At 41.2% G+C, this 17,558-nt stretch overlaps 1 protein-coding gene and 1 long non-coding RNA gene across 3 annotated transcripts in view; both read left to right on the top strand.

The window, feature by feature from the left end:
* Positions 1 to 17,558, top strand: part of efna2b (ephrin-A2b) — a 194,676-nt gene that overhangs the window by 103,896 nt on the left and 73,222 nt on the right. The window lies entirely within an intron of this gene.
* LOC147834766 (uncharacterized) lies at positions 459 to 2,574 on the top strand. Its single transcript, XR_015502483.2, has 2 exons — positions 459 to 1,925; positions 1,972 to 2,574. It is a non-coding gene; the product is annotated as an uncharacterized LOC147834766 (long non-coding RNA).

Below are 17,558 nucleotides of genomic sequence, written 5' to 3' on the forward strand. Positions count from 1 at the left end.
AGATCCAAAAACCCACTGTGGTGCCAGAGGGACAGAAGTTCCAAGGCAGAGTTGGGGATGAAGGAGGAGCTCAATGTAGCTGGAGGGACAGAAAGATGAGGTGCAGCCAGAGGAGTGGAGTCCTGAGATAGAGGCAGAGTGATGACTAACAAATGCGGAGCCAGAGGGACGATGGGGGCCCAGTGGAGCTTGTGGGGTGACGGGCCTTGTTTGAGATGGCGTAAGACAAGGCTGATGGGTCATTGCTCAGACTGGGAGAGAACAGAGAAGGGAGAAGCCCATAAATCTCCTCTTCAAAGTCCAGTATATTAAACAAGTCCCTAGAGTCCATAATAATCTCAGTCCCATTGGCAGGAAAGTGGGCGTCGCCTTCGATTAATCCTTTGAACAGCTGTCAGACAGACTGCAGAGCTCCTCCTCCTGATCTGTTTGGAAGCTACAATTGATGATGGCTCTCTCATTGCTCTTTGTCTGTAGTGTTCGCTGGTTGACACTGCATGCTATGGGGTATCGGCTGGCTGGTCTGATCTCAAGGACCTTTCCAGCTCTTTAATTGTCATGGTGCATATAATGTTACGGAAAAAGTGCTCAGAAGGAAGAATCAAGAGATTATAAGTTTAATAAATTTGCGAGAAATAATTTGCTGGAAAATAGTTTTTGTTTGGATTGTTGTTAGACCGCAAATTATGTTGCCAGAAGTGTGTATGGCATACCTGTAAACATTGGGATGTAAAAATAAGGGAAATGCGCACCACAATAAGGGATTCAATAAAATAAAAAAACAGTTAAATGGTTAGTAATGTGTTTTATTATTATTTACAAAGTAAAAAAAAAAATTATACATTAGCAGCAAATACATTAGCAAATACATTAGCAAACAGGCGAGGCAGTGGCGCAGTAGGTAGTGCAGTCACCTCACAGCAAGAAGGTCGCTGGGTCATTGGTTCGAACCTCGGCTCAGTTGGCGTTTCTGTGTGGAGTTTGCATGTTCTCCCTGCGTTCTTGTGGGTTTCCCCCATAGTCCAAAGACATGTGGTACAGGTGAATTGGGTAGGCTAAATTGTCTGTATTGAATAAATGTGTGGGAATGTGTGGATGTTTCCCAGTGATGGGTTGCGGCTGGAAGGGCATCTGCTGCATAAAACTTGCTGGATAAGTTGGCGGTTCATTCTGCTGTGGCGACCCCAGATTAATAAAGGGACTAAGTTGACAAGAAAATGAATGAATGACATTAGCAAACAGTTCAGCTGATTAATATTATTAATGAAATGAAATAGAGTCCAGCCATCAAATCTCATTAGCCGTTTCTTCACTGTATAACTGACACATTCTGAATAAAGAGCAATGAATGATTTGTTAGGATTTTTTTGTTTGATTACATTTAATAAGAGGTGTCACTTCAAAAATGCACACATCTAAGACTTTTGCTTCGCTTTAAATCATGAGTGCAGAATCCGTTTGGGAAACAGCATCTACTAGTTACTATGGAGCGTGTCAGCTGACAGTCATGTCATTTGAGGATTGCATATGAAGGGGCGACGGCATCTGTAATGAAAATGAAGGGAATCGCGCCGTTTTGTGTTTATTTCAAAGTGTTTTTATGTCTAATCAAAGCGAAAGCACAGAACTAACTTGTATTTAAGAGCAAGAGGCGGCCCCTGGTGGTTCAGCGGTATGGGTTGCGTATAGTGTGGCTCGACTCAAATGTTTATTTGCCACCCTTCAGAGAATGAATGAAAATACGGGAGAAATACGGGAAAATACCTTTATGGGATGATAGCGGGATAGAACTGTAAAATACAGGAGAATCCTAGGAAAAACAGGAGGTTTGACTGGTATGACGTATGGCTGCATTTCATTTTTTAACAAACCAGCTGAGCACTTTCCTCGTGTGCACTACTTTCCCGCTGTAACCAGTTTGTCCAGTTAGCTTGTCATGTACGGTGAAGAACGGTTCCAGAAGGACAAAAGACAAAAACTGAATCCAAAAGTAAAATAAAAAAGTAAGAATGTGGTAAGATCTGAAAATGTGGTAAAAATCAGACAAGGGTTTTTTGTTTTCTGGATTGCTTTTGAAAATTGTTGGTTGGGTTTAGCGAAGTTGGTGGGCGGGTCAATTGATAAAATTGTATAGGTTTAGGGAAGGAGGACAGCGGGTAAGTTGATTAGTCGGTCAGTTAGTCAGTCATTCAATCATTCAGTCAGTCAACAGCGGCCTCTGGTGGGTTTACGCGAGAACAGAAGGATTACATGGCAAGAGAAATTTAAGATCTCAAAAAGTATACACAGCGGCCTCTTGTGGATTTGCAAAAATAAAAATTGCAAAAATACATACCTCCTGGGACGTATTTCATGGTCTCCAGAAATGTATATAGAGGTACGTTTTCAGAATGAGCCTGGGTTGGTTCTATTTGGAACAACAATACAAATTCATATATTATACTGTTGAGTGTGTATAGTGCATAAGTGCGTAGTGCATATATGCATAAATGTATTTAATGGGCCTGCTTTAAGCTTAGGAGTGTGACATTTTTGCACATTGTTAACCTTTGATATATTTTGTCTTATTTAAAATATATATATATATATATATATATATATATATATATATATATATATATATATATATATATATATATATTTTTTTTTTTTTTAAACTTTTGTCAATTCTAAAATTATTAATATTTTTATTATTATTATTATTATTATTATTATTATTATTATTACTGTTGTTGTTGTTCTGTTATTATTGCTATTTATTATTTGGTAAATATTTATTTGTTTATATACAATTTATTGATCAAAGGAAATGTATTTTGCACTAGTAAAATTTAATTGAGCACATGCATATTTAGGCCCCGTTTACACTAATAAATTTTAAATGGTGTAAGATTTGCTATAATTACGTCTTCCCTACACAATACCCCAGACTTTTCGAGCCCTTAAAACCGAGATTTTTGAAACTCTCAAGAGGTCATTTGCATCACACTGTCTGTGTTTTGTCATCTTAATAAAATGAAAACATGATTTAAGGAACTGCCTATTTTCATTTTGATATGAACTTAACCGATACTAAAATGTTAAGGTGTCATAGCTACATATTTATATGACCGTGATCTTCACTGTATGCATATATATAACAAAACGCAGCCTATAACATAACTGCCTCCTTTCAATTACTTAAAAAAAATTAAACGTACCCTGTGTCTTTTGCCGAATATCAGTTTTAATAATCAATACGGGCCATTATCAAAGTAATGTATAATAAGTTTATACGATATAGGAAATAAAGACAAGCAATCAGTCAAATGTGCAGAATCAATGTACAACGTTACATAAATTAATATACCTTATTGTTGCGCTCGTTACCTGAGAACAAGTAATTTATACAAAAGACCAAAGAGTCATTAGAAAGAGACAAGATAAATTAAATATTACATTTAACAAATATAGTAAGAGGAAATCCAGCAGAACCTTGATGAACTGTCCGACATGTGCTGCTTTCACCCGAGAAGGTGTGCTCAAAGCACCCATTGACTGCCTGGAGCTCAGATGTGCACATATGCTGTAATGCATGCCAATAGCCGCATTTCCACTATCAGGCCAGTGCGAGCCAGGGCTTATATCGGGCCAGGCCGGGCCAATCGCCCGGGAGGTTGAGCAGTGAGGCCGAAATCATGTCGCGTTTCCACTGTGGGGCTAGTAGCTCGCAGCGCGTCACGCAAACCCCGCCCTCAGAACATCCCCTGAATCGAACGTCACTCAAACCGCCCACTTCAGCGGGAATCAGGCAGATAAAGCACACCATTACATCATCACGAAACTATTAAAATTAGGACAACCAAAACAAACAAATGACACGTTACTGTACAGCAGTACAACGCATGTCTATACGCACATGCCTGTGTGTTTTCATTCATCATATTCATTTACTCGCCGACCGACTGGCATCGAAATCCAGTGGTCTTGCCACCAACGGAGGGACCCGGAGCGCAGGGAGCGCACACATCCATAATATAACACCATATATATAAATTCTCCGTTAATAACTCGATATAAAATGTTTTTTATAACATCCTCTAGACAGAATCTGTCCAACATTCATCCCAAATGCTCCGGAGAGAACTGAAACATTATTTTTTCCCCCCTATAGGCTTTATGACACTTAATAGGTGATTCCCTTTATTTAAAGATGTTGCTTATTATATCTTAAGTAAAGGAAAGTGTTCAGTGTTTCAGCACAGTAAGAGCAGCACGTAATAAAATATAGCCTATATTTCGTTGCGCTCAGCAGCTATGCACTAATAAAGCTCTTTATGTATTTAAAATTTCCTTTTTTAATTTTACCACGTCATATAAAAACATACACACTTGTTTGAGGACACAGAACACAATTTGTACTTGCAGTTTTCCCCGTCAAAAAAGTGCTGCGCGGCTGCAGACAGAAAAAAAGGTCGCCTAGTTTCTGCTTTCACTCACCCCGAAAATGCTCTGTTTGCATGATTTGATTAATTTAATCGTATCCAAATACTTTATAAATAATATTTAAAACATTTTCCGGTGTTTATTTATTTTTATTTTTTTAGAAAATATCTAAAATCTTTTTTTCAAAGAGGCTTTTGAAAAATGAAAGTTTAATATAAATTTGAAACAGTTTGATATAGTACCTAATTGTTATAGCTATAGCTTTTGTTAGTTTTATATTGGTTTATTTATTTAATGTGATTTTATTATAGGCCTATCTAATATTTGTAATTCTTTAAATTATTTCAATATAGGGCTATTTTATCTAGATATGACACTATTGTTTTGAGCCTACAAAAGTGGACATGAAATTTGTAAAGTTTAATGTCCTACTGTTGTATTCATATAGTGTATCATCTCCAAAATAAATTAAAACAATAAAAATAAAAGAAAAAAGCAGCTCGCGGCATCAACAGAGCTATGAATGGAGCGCTCTTTTTTTCGGTCTCACACACATACACGGGCATCTAAACGCGCAAAAACACACTTACAGTATTAAACTTGACAAAACCTCTTGAAAACCTTTACTGTCTGCTGTGTCTTTAATATGGTGTAAAGAATATTATGCGTTATTGAAACATCAAAGATGCAGCAAAGAAAGATCATTTTATGCAACAGCCTTACATTTAAAAGAGAAACTTAAGGGCGATCATATGCAAAAAAGACCCCAGCCTATAATTTGTTCCAGATGTTTTCTTTCCCTTATTTATTTATTTGTTTGGCGCATGTACTCGAGTGAGATCGGAAAACTGTGCCCGCCTCTCCTTTCACTCCGCCCCGAAGCCCCGGCTGGCCCTCCTTGGCCCAAGGTATTCGGCGGGCCGAAAAAGGCTGGCCGTTGGCCCCGAGAAAGCCCCGCTTTGGCCCGATTAGGCCCCGGAAGTGACAGTGGAAACACCACTGGCCTTGGCTCGCCCTGGCTCGCTCGCTTTAGGCGCGATAGTGGAAACGCGGCTAATGTGTGTGTGGTCACATGATATGTGTTTTTAGCAGTGAAGTGTGGACAGAGATCTGTTCAGAAATGCTAGGTGAAACGCCAATGTGGACGTGGATAGTTTTCATTTCAAAAATAAAACCTATTAGTGTAAACGAGGCCTTAGGAGACACCCTGCTGTCCGGAGAAGACCCTCTGTTCCAGCTGCCCCTTTGTTATCTAAGAGGTCAAAGGTTAATCCGTGTGGCTACTCATCTGGAACCAGCAGCCATGACCAGATTCCTTTTGCTGAAACCATGGTTTCTTCTTCTCTATCAAATACACAGAGCAGCAATGTATTGAAGGCCATTCATAGCTTTTTTAAGAGGCACCCAGCTGTTGGAGAGGTCTTTAGATCCCTCCCTTCTATTTATAGCTCAGTCTGAGCTTAATTAATTGTTTAACAAGATTCTCCAACTGATGTAGACTCCTTAGAGATGGTTTTGTAGTAAACCTATTCTTTTTCAATCTTTGATAAAGATTGTTGACAGTTAAAACGTAGAGAAACTCAGAGTTAGCGCTTAGTTTCGAGTATATGTGTGTGGTTTAAACACAATGTGTTGGATGCATTCATGGGTGTCACTATAGGCTGTTTTAGGGGGGAGGTGGATTGGAGTTTAGCTACTCAGCCCCCCTAAAAATTTGTGATTACATCATTAAACTAGGCCTTTAAGTTAGCCATGTCATTTCAGCAAATTCCTTGAGCTCCAGGCCGCAGCACACAAAGTGAGTAGTCTCAGAAGAGAGAAATGTGTGTGTTTATGGATTTACTGTTATAATGTATGCAGTTCTTTACATTTAGCAAATTATCATGGGAAGCGTTCGATTCTTCATGATGCAAAGTTTTTGCTGCATTCAACCCTTATAAACACAGCTTTTTCTTCCATCAAAATGTACTATTCCTTAAAACATACTTTGTAAACCTATCATGTTTCTGTGGAAAATAACTTTCAGTGTAAGACATTACAGTTCAAATGGCATTATCTTCAATATACCTTCACATAGAAATATAGTAAAAGAAAGCATTTGTTTTAACAGCATGTCAGAGTGAATAACATAAACGAGAAATAATGTGTTATATTGAATTCAGGGCGAAGCAGTGGCGCAGTAGGTAGTGCTGTCGCCTCACATCAAGAAGGTCGCTGGGTCGCTGGTTCGAGCCTCGGCTCAGTTGGCGTTTCTGTGTGGAGTTTGCATGTTCTCCCTGCGTTCGCATGGGTTTCCTTTGGGTGCTCCGGTTTCCCCCACAGTCCAAAGACATGCGGTACAGATAAATTGGGTAGGCTAAATTGTCTGTAGTGAATGAATGAGTGTGTGTGTGGATGTTTACCAGAGATGGGTTGCGGCTGGAAGGGCATCCGCTGCTTAAAAACTTGCTGGATAAGTTGGTGGTTCATTCTGCTGTTGCAACCCCAGATTAATAAAGGTTTATAATATAGGTTTATAGTAAATACTGACCCTGATCATGCAATATATTTTTTAGTGCTAGAATTGTGGAGGAGAGTAGCATCTGTGTGCAAGTCCAATATAAACTAAGGATAGCTGATTTTGTGCTGCATCTTCTTTTGTTTAAAAGTAACTGTGTAGTTACAAATGCAGTGAAAATCTGTTTGCTAATTATACATACATGAACACATTAGTGCATTTAATGACTTTACGTTTTTGTGAGTTAAACTAGGTTTTTGTTTACTGATCATTGTATCAGTTGATGAAATATGGTTATTTTCTGTAAATTTAAACAGTCCTATAAAACTTCTGTGTTTTTACAGAAAATTCCCGGCAACCACTGCCGGGTTTTTTCAGTGAAATTAACGGATTTTTTTAGCAGTGTAAATAAATTAAAGCTAAATTATAAATGTTGTGTTGACTGAACTAAACAACATTACCTTACCTTTATGTAACTAACTTAAGTTCAATCAAATAAATGTTCTTTCTTTAAGGTAACTTAACTCGGTTAAGTGGAACCTGTTGACATAAAAAAGTTAATTAAAGCCAACATGTCATTTTTTTGAGTGTAGGCTATTTTATCCCTTTGAATTAGTGGTGAAGTTGTTGTTTTGTTTTTTTTTAACGCATTTAATAATTGCATTTTTGCATAGATTTTTTTGTGTTTTTATAGGAAACAATAGAGCTGCACAATTCTGGGTAAAATGAGAATCACAATTTTATTTGCTTAAAATAAAGATCACGATTTTCTCACAATTCTGTGGATGTAAAATAAAGGTATGGTAAAAACAAACATATGGCACAACATCGATAATAATATTATGTGTAGGTCTACTGGTTTCTATAAATAATTCTATTCTACTTATAATAATTCTGATGTTGAATTATTATGTTTGAGATATATGCTTGCAATTTGTCATATTAGACAAATTTATTCACCGGTAAAATCAGACATTTGCCATTATCATAATATAACAATATTATCAACAATATATAGGCTAGAGTTGTTATACTGACATTGTAAACATTTATTTTCATGCATAACTGTGGGTTTGCTATGTAAGAAAAAAACCTATCAAACGCTTGTCGCAATCATAACTCTAAAATGCGGTATGATTTAAATGAAGTGCACACTTTCGGTTTCATTTTGACTGCTAGTGCTTGTTCATACTTCGCGAGCGGCTCCCAAACGATCACTCTGTGCCACAAACTGAATATTATTTACATATGATTTACCTATTATTCGCAACATATGCAGGTTCTGTTCACGAAAGTAGATGCGCGCACGTCTATCATTAAGTACACGCACGATACACGGTACAGCTCACGGTCAGCAGCTCATGTCACATATGATTTCCCGGCTGCGAAAACATCATTAAATTAAGATGAAAATGACATTTTTTGGTGAATTATACCTTATAAAAACAGTATGCCACTCATTCAACATCATTTGGAGATGTCAATTGCACTGAGCAACGTGTGTGAAACAATGAAAAGACTCGTGCTGCCGCCTTTTCTTCTCTCCTGAACTTGAAAATATGATTGGCAGAATCGTATAAATGCTGGATTAAGATCGTCTAGGGGGTCGAATCGAGATCGCGATCTTTTAACGATTAATTGTGCAGCTCTAGTAAACAATTGTGTGTAACCAGGAAGACGTGTTTGGCTTATGAATACTCAAATCTTATAACTAGCGATAAAATGCTTTGGAACATTACAATAATTTACTATGCTAAGGCCCCTTTTACAATCAATAATCAATAATGGCCATTATAAAAGTGTATAACATACAAAAAGTTTATACAATAAAGCAAATAAAAGCAAGCATCAGTCAAATGTGCAGAATCAGTGTACGTGGTTACATAAATTAATATATTAACTTATCTTTGCACGCGAGGCAGTGGCGCAGTAGGTAGTGCTGTCGCCTCACAGTAAGAAGGTCGCTGGGTCGCTGGTTTGAACCTTGGCTCAGTTGGTGTTTGCATGTTCTCCCTGCATTCTCATGGGTTTCCTCAGGGTGCTCCGGTTTCCCCCACAGTCCAAAGGCATGCGGTACAGGTGAATTGGGTAGGCTAAATTGTCCGTAGTGTGTGAATATGTGTGTGAATGTGTGTGTGATTGTTTCCCAGAGATGGGTTGCGGCTGGAAGGGCATCCGCTGCGTAAAAACTTGCTGGATAAGTTGGCGGTTCATTCTGCTGTGGCGACCCCGAATTAATAAAGGGACTAAGCCAACAAGAAAATGAATGAATGAATGAATCTTTGTACTCAGCCAAAACACGTTACCTGATAACATTCGAGGTTACAGAAGTAACCCTTCTTTCCCAGAGGAGGGGAACGGAAGTGCTATTAAGTTGATTTGATCTTTGTGAAAATCCACGAAATGGGAGGATTCGGTTCAGAAGCCGTTTGTCTAAAACAGTATTGAACGGGCCAATGAATGCAATGAATTGGCAGTGTAAGCTTGCACAGGTGTGCTTCATTGCCAATTATCCCAGCATATAAGCACACCCGGAGCGAGCAAACGCCATCCTTTTAAGCTAAAGAGACTTTCAAACAGCTAAGGGACAGTCATTATGGCGACGGAGTATAGCACTTCCGTTCCCCCCCTCAGGGAACGAAGGGTTACTTCTGTAACCTCGAACGTTCCCCTTCGGTTGGGTAACTTCAGTGCTATTAAGTGGATTTGATCTTTGTGAAAATCCACGAAATGGGAGAACTATGGAAAGCGCCATAATGACTGCACCTTACCAACGCCCCCGATGAGGGGATAGTCAAGCAAGCGTGACGCCTAGTGGGGATCACGCATAGCAGGCACCTATACCCAAAACGTGGGCTGACCAGCGGGCAGACCTACAACGTAGTGGGCCAGCAAGTGACTCCTCCGCTGAGTCAGTGCTGGGGGCCACGGAGGAATCTGCAGGGCTCATCTGACGGGGAACTTTACTGACAGATAAAAAGGCGCACGTACATCCGTGTTAGGGAAAATGGTGCAGCAAGCGTGTTTCAACACCCTACCGAATTGTTTCCTCAATCACCAAGGGTTACCTAATACCCTTGAGGAAACCGGCTCCACTCGCAGATTGTAAAACCTTGCAAATGTGTTGGGTGTCACCTAGCCCGCAGCTCTACAGAAGTCTGTTAGAGAGGCGCTGCGTGCGCGCGCTCGAGAGGATGCGAAGCTCCGAGTGGAGTGCGCACGCACTCTCGAGGGACGCGGCTCACCTCGGCTCTGATAAGCGAGAGAATGGCATCCACAATCCAGTGGGAAACTTATTTCGGTACGGCAGTTCCCTGCTGCCGACAGCCATAACAGACGAAGAGCTGCTCAGATGATCTAAACTCTGAGTGCGGTCCGGATAATACGCAAGACGCGAACTGGACAATAAAGAAAGGGCTGGGTCTGCCTCCTCCGAGGGCAGCGCTTGCAGGCTCACTACCTAGTATTAAAATGGAGTGGTAGGAACCTTGGGTACATATCGTGGGCGGGGTCTCAGGATGTGAGAGAAAGCCAGCCCAATTACAGGCACGAGTCACTGACCGAAAAAGGCCTCCGGGTCCCCGACCCTCTAATCGATATCAACGCGACCAGCAGAGCTGTCTTCAGGGACAGAAAGATACTGAGTCGAGGATCGAAGGGATCTGACGAGGCTTGTGTAGCGAGGTCGAGATCCTAAGAGGGCATGGGAGGGGGCGGGGTGGAGTAATTCGCTTAGCGCCGCTGAGGAACCGGATGATGAGGTTATGCGTTCCCACGGTGCTACCAGCCACCGCGTCATGAGAGCGGAGATGGCAGCCACGTAACCTTGAGTGTGGAGGGCGACAGCCTGCTCTCCAGCTTCTGCTCTCCTGCTCTTCAGCTTCTCTCGGCGTAAAGAAAGCACAACGCTGATCTGGCAAATTACGGGGGTCTTCTCGGCGAGAGACGCACCATTCAGTGAATAGACTCCACTTCAGGGCATAGGTGCGCTCGGGGAGGGGGCTCTAGCCCGAGTGACGGTGATAGCCACCGCAATCGGAGGTTACCTAAATCTTCCTCGCGTCTAAGGACCTCCAAAGATCGGCGAGGGTGCCAGATGGTGCCCTGTCCCTGAGAGAGTAGGTGCTCTCTCGAAGGGAACTGCCAGGGGGGGCTATCGCGAGGGAGAGCTTTGACATCCAGGTCCGGTTGAGCCAGAGGGGCGCAACCAGCAACCTGTTCCTCGTCCTCCCTGACCTTGCACAGTAACTGCGCGAGCAGGCTCACTGGGGTAAACGGGTATTTGCGCATGCCCCGAGTCCAGCTGTAAGCCAGTGCATCCGTGCCGAGAGCACTTGGTCAGGGAAAGAACAACTGGCAATGAGCGATCTCGGGGGAAGCAACAGATTGATCTGGGCTTCCCCGAATCGCGCCCATATCAGCTGAACAGACTCGGGGTGGAGTCTCCATTCTCCAGGACGTAAGGCTGCCGTGAGAGCGCATCGGCTGCACGGTTGAGCTTGCCTGAATATGAATGGCGTGCAGCGATTTCAGCCGCGGATGACTCCAGAGGAGCAGACGGCGGGCGAGCTGAGACATGCGGCGAGAGCATACCCTCTATACGGCTGACATACGCCGCCACTGCCGTACTATCCGTCCTGACCAGCACGTGTTGCCACTCCAGCACCGGAAAAAATGGTGGAGAGCGAGGAACACTGCCAACAGCTGCAGGCGATATGCCAAATGCAACTTGGTACCTTTCCACAGGTCCGCAGCCGCATCCCCGCAAAGCACAGCCCCCAGCCCGTGTTGGAAGCGTCTGTTGAAACGACAACAAGACTGGACGCCTGTCCTAGAGACACCCAGGCCTGTAGGAACGAGGGGTCGCTCCAAGGGCTAAGGGCGCGGCAAAACAGCGCAGTAACAAAGACTCGGTGTGCGCGAGCGTGCCATGCGCGTCTGGCATCGCGACTCGATCGTGAAGCCAGTGCTGAAGTGGTCTCATATAGAGTAATCCAAGCGGCATGAAGCGGCTGCGGATGCCATATGCCCCAGGAGCCTCTGAAATAGTTTCAGTGGGACCACTTAGAGCTTACTGTCGAGCTCTCTCGGACAGTACAGCATCAGCTGAGCGCGCTCTCTGGAGAGACGCGCTGCCATGGTGAACGAGTCCAGCTCCAGCCCGAGAGAAGAGATCCTCTGCACTGGGGCGAGTTTGTTCTTTTCTCGGTTGACCTGAAACCCCAACAGATGGAAGTGCCGGAGCACTTTGTCTCTGTGCATAATCAATTGCTCCGAGAGAGGGCAAAAATCAGCCAGTCGTCAAGAAAATTGAGTATGCAGATCCCCGTGAGCCGAAGGGGCGCTAAGGCACCCTCAGCGGGCTTGGTGAGGGCCCGCGGAGACAGAGAGAGCCCGAAGGGGAGGGCTTTGTATGGTCAAACTCGACCTTCAAACGCAAACCGCAGAAACTGGCTACGGACGGCCGATAAGACATCACCCATCTCTCGCCACCTTGAATTCCTGGGTGAATTCACAGACGGTGTCGCCGAACATGGCTTAGGATATGGGAAAGTCAAGAAAGCGGACTTTGTCGACTTCGCGCATATCAGCCAGGGGTGGCGCTCCTGGATCACTAGTGTGGACATCGTCCTCCCCAACGCGCACGCAGCGGACTCAGTAGTCCGAAGAGCTAAGTCGGCAGCGGTGCGGAGCTCGTAAGCCTGGGTTGGACCCACCCTCGTGCAGCTTGGCCAGCGCCTGCGCTTGGTAGCGCTGGTAGGTGGCTATCGCATGCAAGGCGGAAGCGGCCTGGCCCGCAGTTATGTAAGCTCTAGCTCCGAGGGAGGCAGATAACTTACAGGCTTTGGATGGGAGACGAGGTGGACCCCGCCAAGAAGAGGCGCCGCACGGATTGACCGCCATCGCGCACTCAACCTGAGGAATCGCCACATACCCCCTGGCTGTTCCACCGTCAAGAGTGGTGAGGGTGGAGGGACACGCAGCACGAGCAGAAAAAAGTGCTCTTCAAGACCGCGTGAGCCTACTGTGCACCTCCGGGAAGAAGGGAACGCCCCTCTAGTCAGTCCAAAGAACGCCAGGCAAGGGAGAAACCCAGCTCGACCATCTGCCGCTGCTTGTACACAATCTGGACCGGGAGAATGCTCTCGTTCGCTCAGAATCGCTGGTCACAGCAGGAGGAACCCTCAGTGACTCGATCAGAAAGTCTCTGAAGCAAAAAAGATGGTGTTTGCTCGCTCCAGGTGTGCTTATATGCTGGGATAATTGGCAATGAAGCACACCTGTGCAAGCTTACGCTGCCAATTCTTTGCATTCATTGGCCCGTTCAAAAATCTTTCAGACAAGCGGCTTCTGAACCGAATCCTCCCATTTTCTGGGATTTTCACAAAGATCAAATCCACTTAATAGCACTGAAGTTCCCCAACCAAAGGGGAACAATAGATTTTAAAAAACAAAGTCGAAGAATATGCTATATATATATGTTATATATAGACAACAAGATGAATTAAATATCACGTTTAACAAATATACTGAGATGAAATCCAGCGGTAGATCCTTGATGAACCGTCGAACGTTCACAGCTCTCACCTGAGGTTCTGTGCACAAAGCACCCACTGACGGCCTGGGGCTCAGACATGGGCATATGCTGCAGCGCATGCCAGAGTGTGTGTCACGTGATGTGTGTTTTCAGTAGTCGAGTGTGGATGGAGAGCTGTTCAAAAACAATGAGTGAAACGCTAGTGTGGACATGGATAGTTTTCATTCTAAAACACCATTTTAAATCTAACATTTAATAAGGCCATCTGCAATGCTAACGCACACTTCTCAAAAAATGTAACTACATGTCACAATGACGCGTAGCGCAAGCTCTGTGATTGGTCGGCTAGGTAGCGCTGACAAATGTGGGCGGAGGTGAAAGCCGTGCGAGCCCGATGCAGCGAGTGTTTACAAGTGTTGAGTCCTGTGAAGGAGCTCCAGATGGAGACAATTGTTTTGTGTTTACCTTATGATTAAAGTTGTTGCACGTCCACTGATTCCGGCCTCAAATTGAGCGAGTTTGAGCCACTTGTACATTAAGGGTTCAGAAAAAACAAAACACCAGTGAAGAAACCCAACAAAAAGGAACATAAACACTTACTGCCAGTTAGGGTTTCAGAAGTATTATTGCAGAGCAACAGAAATCACTTAATACAAAAGTATAAACCTGGCTTAAGTTTAAACAGGACCTAAACAACCCTACCCTATTAGTCAACCTTTTTTTACATTAAACGTTTTTTTTTTTTACATATTAATTAATTAATTGGTTCCTTATAGTTCCCTCAAACTGAGAGTTGTAGAATTGCCCCAGTTATAAACATATGTGTGTGTATATATATATATATATATATTAGGGACTCTTATATAAGATTCTGAGATGGGACAATGTATTTTCTACATTTTTTACACATATAAAAAAAGTTATTTCAAAAACGTAATAATATTCTTTTTTTTGTGTGTGTGTGAAACACTCTAAAAGCCATTTTCAAAAACACTAAGCAAAATCATATTGAGCCCACATCACATAAATACATTAACTGCAATAACTGCTTAATACATATATATATATATATATATATATATATATATATATATATATATATATATATATATATATATATATATATATAATTTCACTTTGAATGTATAAAATTTCCCTTTGAATGTTTTTTTCTTTTTTAAATATTTCCCAAATGATGTTTATCAGAGCAAGGGAATTTTCACTGTATGTCTGATAATATTTTTTTCTTCTGGAGAAAGTTTCATTTGTTTTATTTTGGCCAAAATTTTGGCCAACTTGTAGTTCCTTTAAGCAATTATTTTTTTGATTCACAGAGCAAACCATGATTATACAGTAACTTGCCTAATTACCCTATCCTGTTCAGTTAACCTAATTAACAAAGTTAAGCCTAAAAGTGTCTTGAAAATATATAGTAAAATATTATTTACTGTCATCATCGCAAAGATAAAATAAATCAGTTTATTAGAAATAAGTTATTAAAACTATTATGTTTAGAAATGTGTTTTAAAAAAAGTATCTCTTTGTTAAACAGAAATTGGGGAAAAAAATAAAGGGGGGCTAATAATTCTGATTTCAACTATATGTAGCATATAGTATATAACTAACACATTCTTTTTTTTTTCTTTTTTTCTTTTTTTGTACTCTGCAGTACATTCTGGGATTGCCTTCACTGAATTAATTCATGCAATTCTGTCTGCCAAAATCAGGAATCTAGCATTTTCGAACTCTCTTTGAGGTCTGTAAATGCTGCCTGTAGGAAACTCACTTAGATTTGGAACAGAATGTGATTGTGTCCATGTGGATCATTCTGTCAGTGTTACAGTACTGCGAAGATGTGTGGCTAGTCAGTGCACATGAAACAGCAAAAGAGATTTATGCTGACTCCTGCATTAGGTATCCACATGCTTGTGAATGTCGTAAAGGATGGTGAAGTGTAGATCATGGAACTACCTGATTTTTTTGTTGAATCATCACAGATGACCTTTCACAGCCAGTATCTCAATGGGTGGGTTAATTGCCCCAATCACTAGCCATGACACAGTTTGTCTGTGGGATTTGCATGAAATTTTAATGAATGATTGGATTAAAATGGCTAGGGCCATGCTCCCAGCAGCCTGTAGCATGTAATCCCTACTGTGGCAAGCTAGCGATAAGGGCACATACTGGCCCAGTGTGAGCAAAATCCCAGAACGGCCGAAAGCAGACACCCAGATACAAGGTTGCACAAATCCTTCTCTGATTGGCCATGCTTAGAGTTTGCAGCTTTTTCATTGGCTTGCTAAAAACCGTTTGAAAATCACTTGAGTGGCTCAGTGGTAGTAACTCAGTGGTAGAGCACCATTCACACCTGAATTATATGTATACGATGTTATTTGTTTTCTGCATGGAGTAGAACAAAGTAACAAATTCACATTTTACTTCATACAGTTTATTGAGGACCCATTATACTCTATGATAAAGATATGATTTGCATTTTATAAACAAATTAATTATTAAACTGTAAAAACATTTATTTTGTATTATTTTTAATATAATTTTAGGTCTATATACTATAAGAAGAAAATCACTTTTAAAAATCGTTGATTAGCAGTTTAGACACTCAGTCACCTTATTTTCCTTTTAATCTAATTTCTCCCAACACCAGGTGCCTACTATAGTATGCAAATGCGACTTGAGGAAAATCCTTGCCCTTTTCACAATAAGGAATCTTAGAGAAGGTGTATTGTTGTCCAGCTTCTTTGATTTTCCTTCCATATCCAGGACTGACAAGCAGTCACCTCAGGGTTTGTGTGAATACAGCAGACATGCACCCAAGCAGAACAAATCTTCCCTCCCTCTGCCCCCTTATAGTACTGTACCTCAGAACACTTCAAAAGTAACCTGACTACTACACACATACACAATATAGTGAAAAAAGTACATAAAAAGGAAAGAAAGGTGGTTACACAATGGCTCTCACATTGAACATGGACACTTTATTTGAATTTTCTATGGGTTTGAAACAGAGTTCATCTTGGAACTAAATCGCTAAGTGACTACAGAAATACTGTTAACTCAGCAGAACTCAAAAAATATAATTTTGCATGCAAACTAATGTTTCCTAGTTCCGTGGTAACAGCCGTCTTTGTTCTGTCTTGTTGCAAGAACCAGAATGACCTGCAGATAGAAAAATAATACATAACTTTTTTATTTTCAAAGTCCAACGATGTAAAATAATTCCATCCAGCACCTGAATGTAATAAAGTTCACGGCATGTGTTCAGCACTGTAAAACTGTAAAGGACATTTCTCTATGTTCCTCTTGTTTCTGCTTTAAAAACTTTGATGAGATTGAATTATCCATGGAAATTTGGCTCAGATATGCTATTTTTTTCCAGCTCTTTTGGTTTCAGTTTTTTCCTCCTTTCTCTTTCTAGTTATAAAGGCTCCCTACTGTGAAATTCTGCTATAAACATATAAAAATGGGGCCTGGGAACAGGTTAGCATTGGCATTTTGCTTCACATTTTCACAAGTGTCCTACAGACTTCATTGGTGAGCATAATATGGCAAAGATTTAGACTAAACATTGTCTGTCAAGTTGGATGGAATATGAATGAATTTCTCAGACTGCATGTAGTTTGTTGTTTTTTAAGACAAAGTGAACATACAGATTATTTAAAGAATGTGTTTTTAAGAACATTAAGTGCCTTTGCTCAGCGGTGTACATTTCAGGATATAATATTCATGCATTCCAAATGAGTGACCGAAATATAAGCGCTGATTCACTGAGCCAGCGTAAAATTCTCTACTCCAATGGCAAAATGGTAAAAGACTATATCAGATTAACCAGTTGGATTTTAAGAGCTACATCACCAAATTTCAATCTGTATTTCAAAAAAGTAAATAAATAAACAAACAAGAAATAAATAAAACAACCAACTCTGATAACTTTGTATTAAACATTTTGATTTGTAGCCAAACATATCTTTATGGATTAAAAAAAAATAAATAAAATCAGGTCACACTTTATTTTGATGGTCCGATTGTTGAATATAAGTAACATTGCATCTACATGCCAACTATTTCTCATTAGATTAT

This window comes from Danio rerio, chromosome 11 (assembly GCF_052040795.2).
Source record: "Danio rerio strain M-AB ecotype USA chromosome 11, GRCz13ab, whole genome shotgun sequence".
Lineage (NCBI taxonomy): Eukaryota > Metazoa > Chordata > Actinopteri > Cypriniformes > Danionidae > Danio > Danio rerio.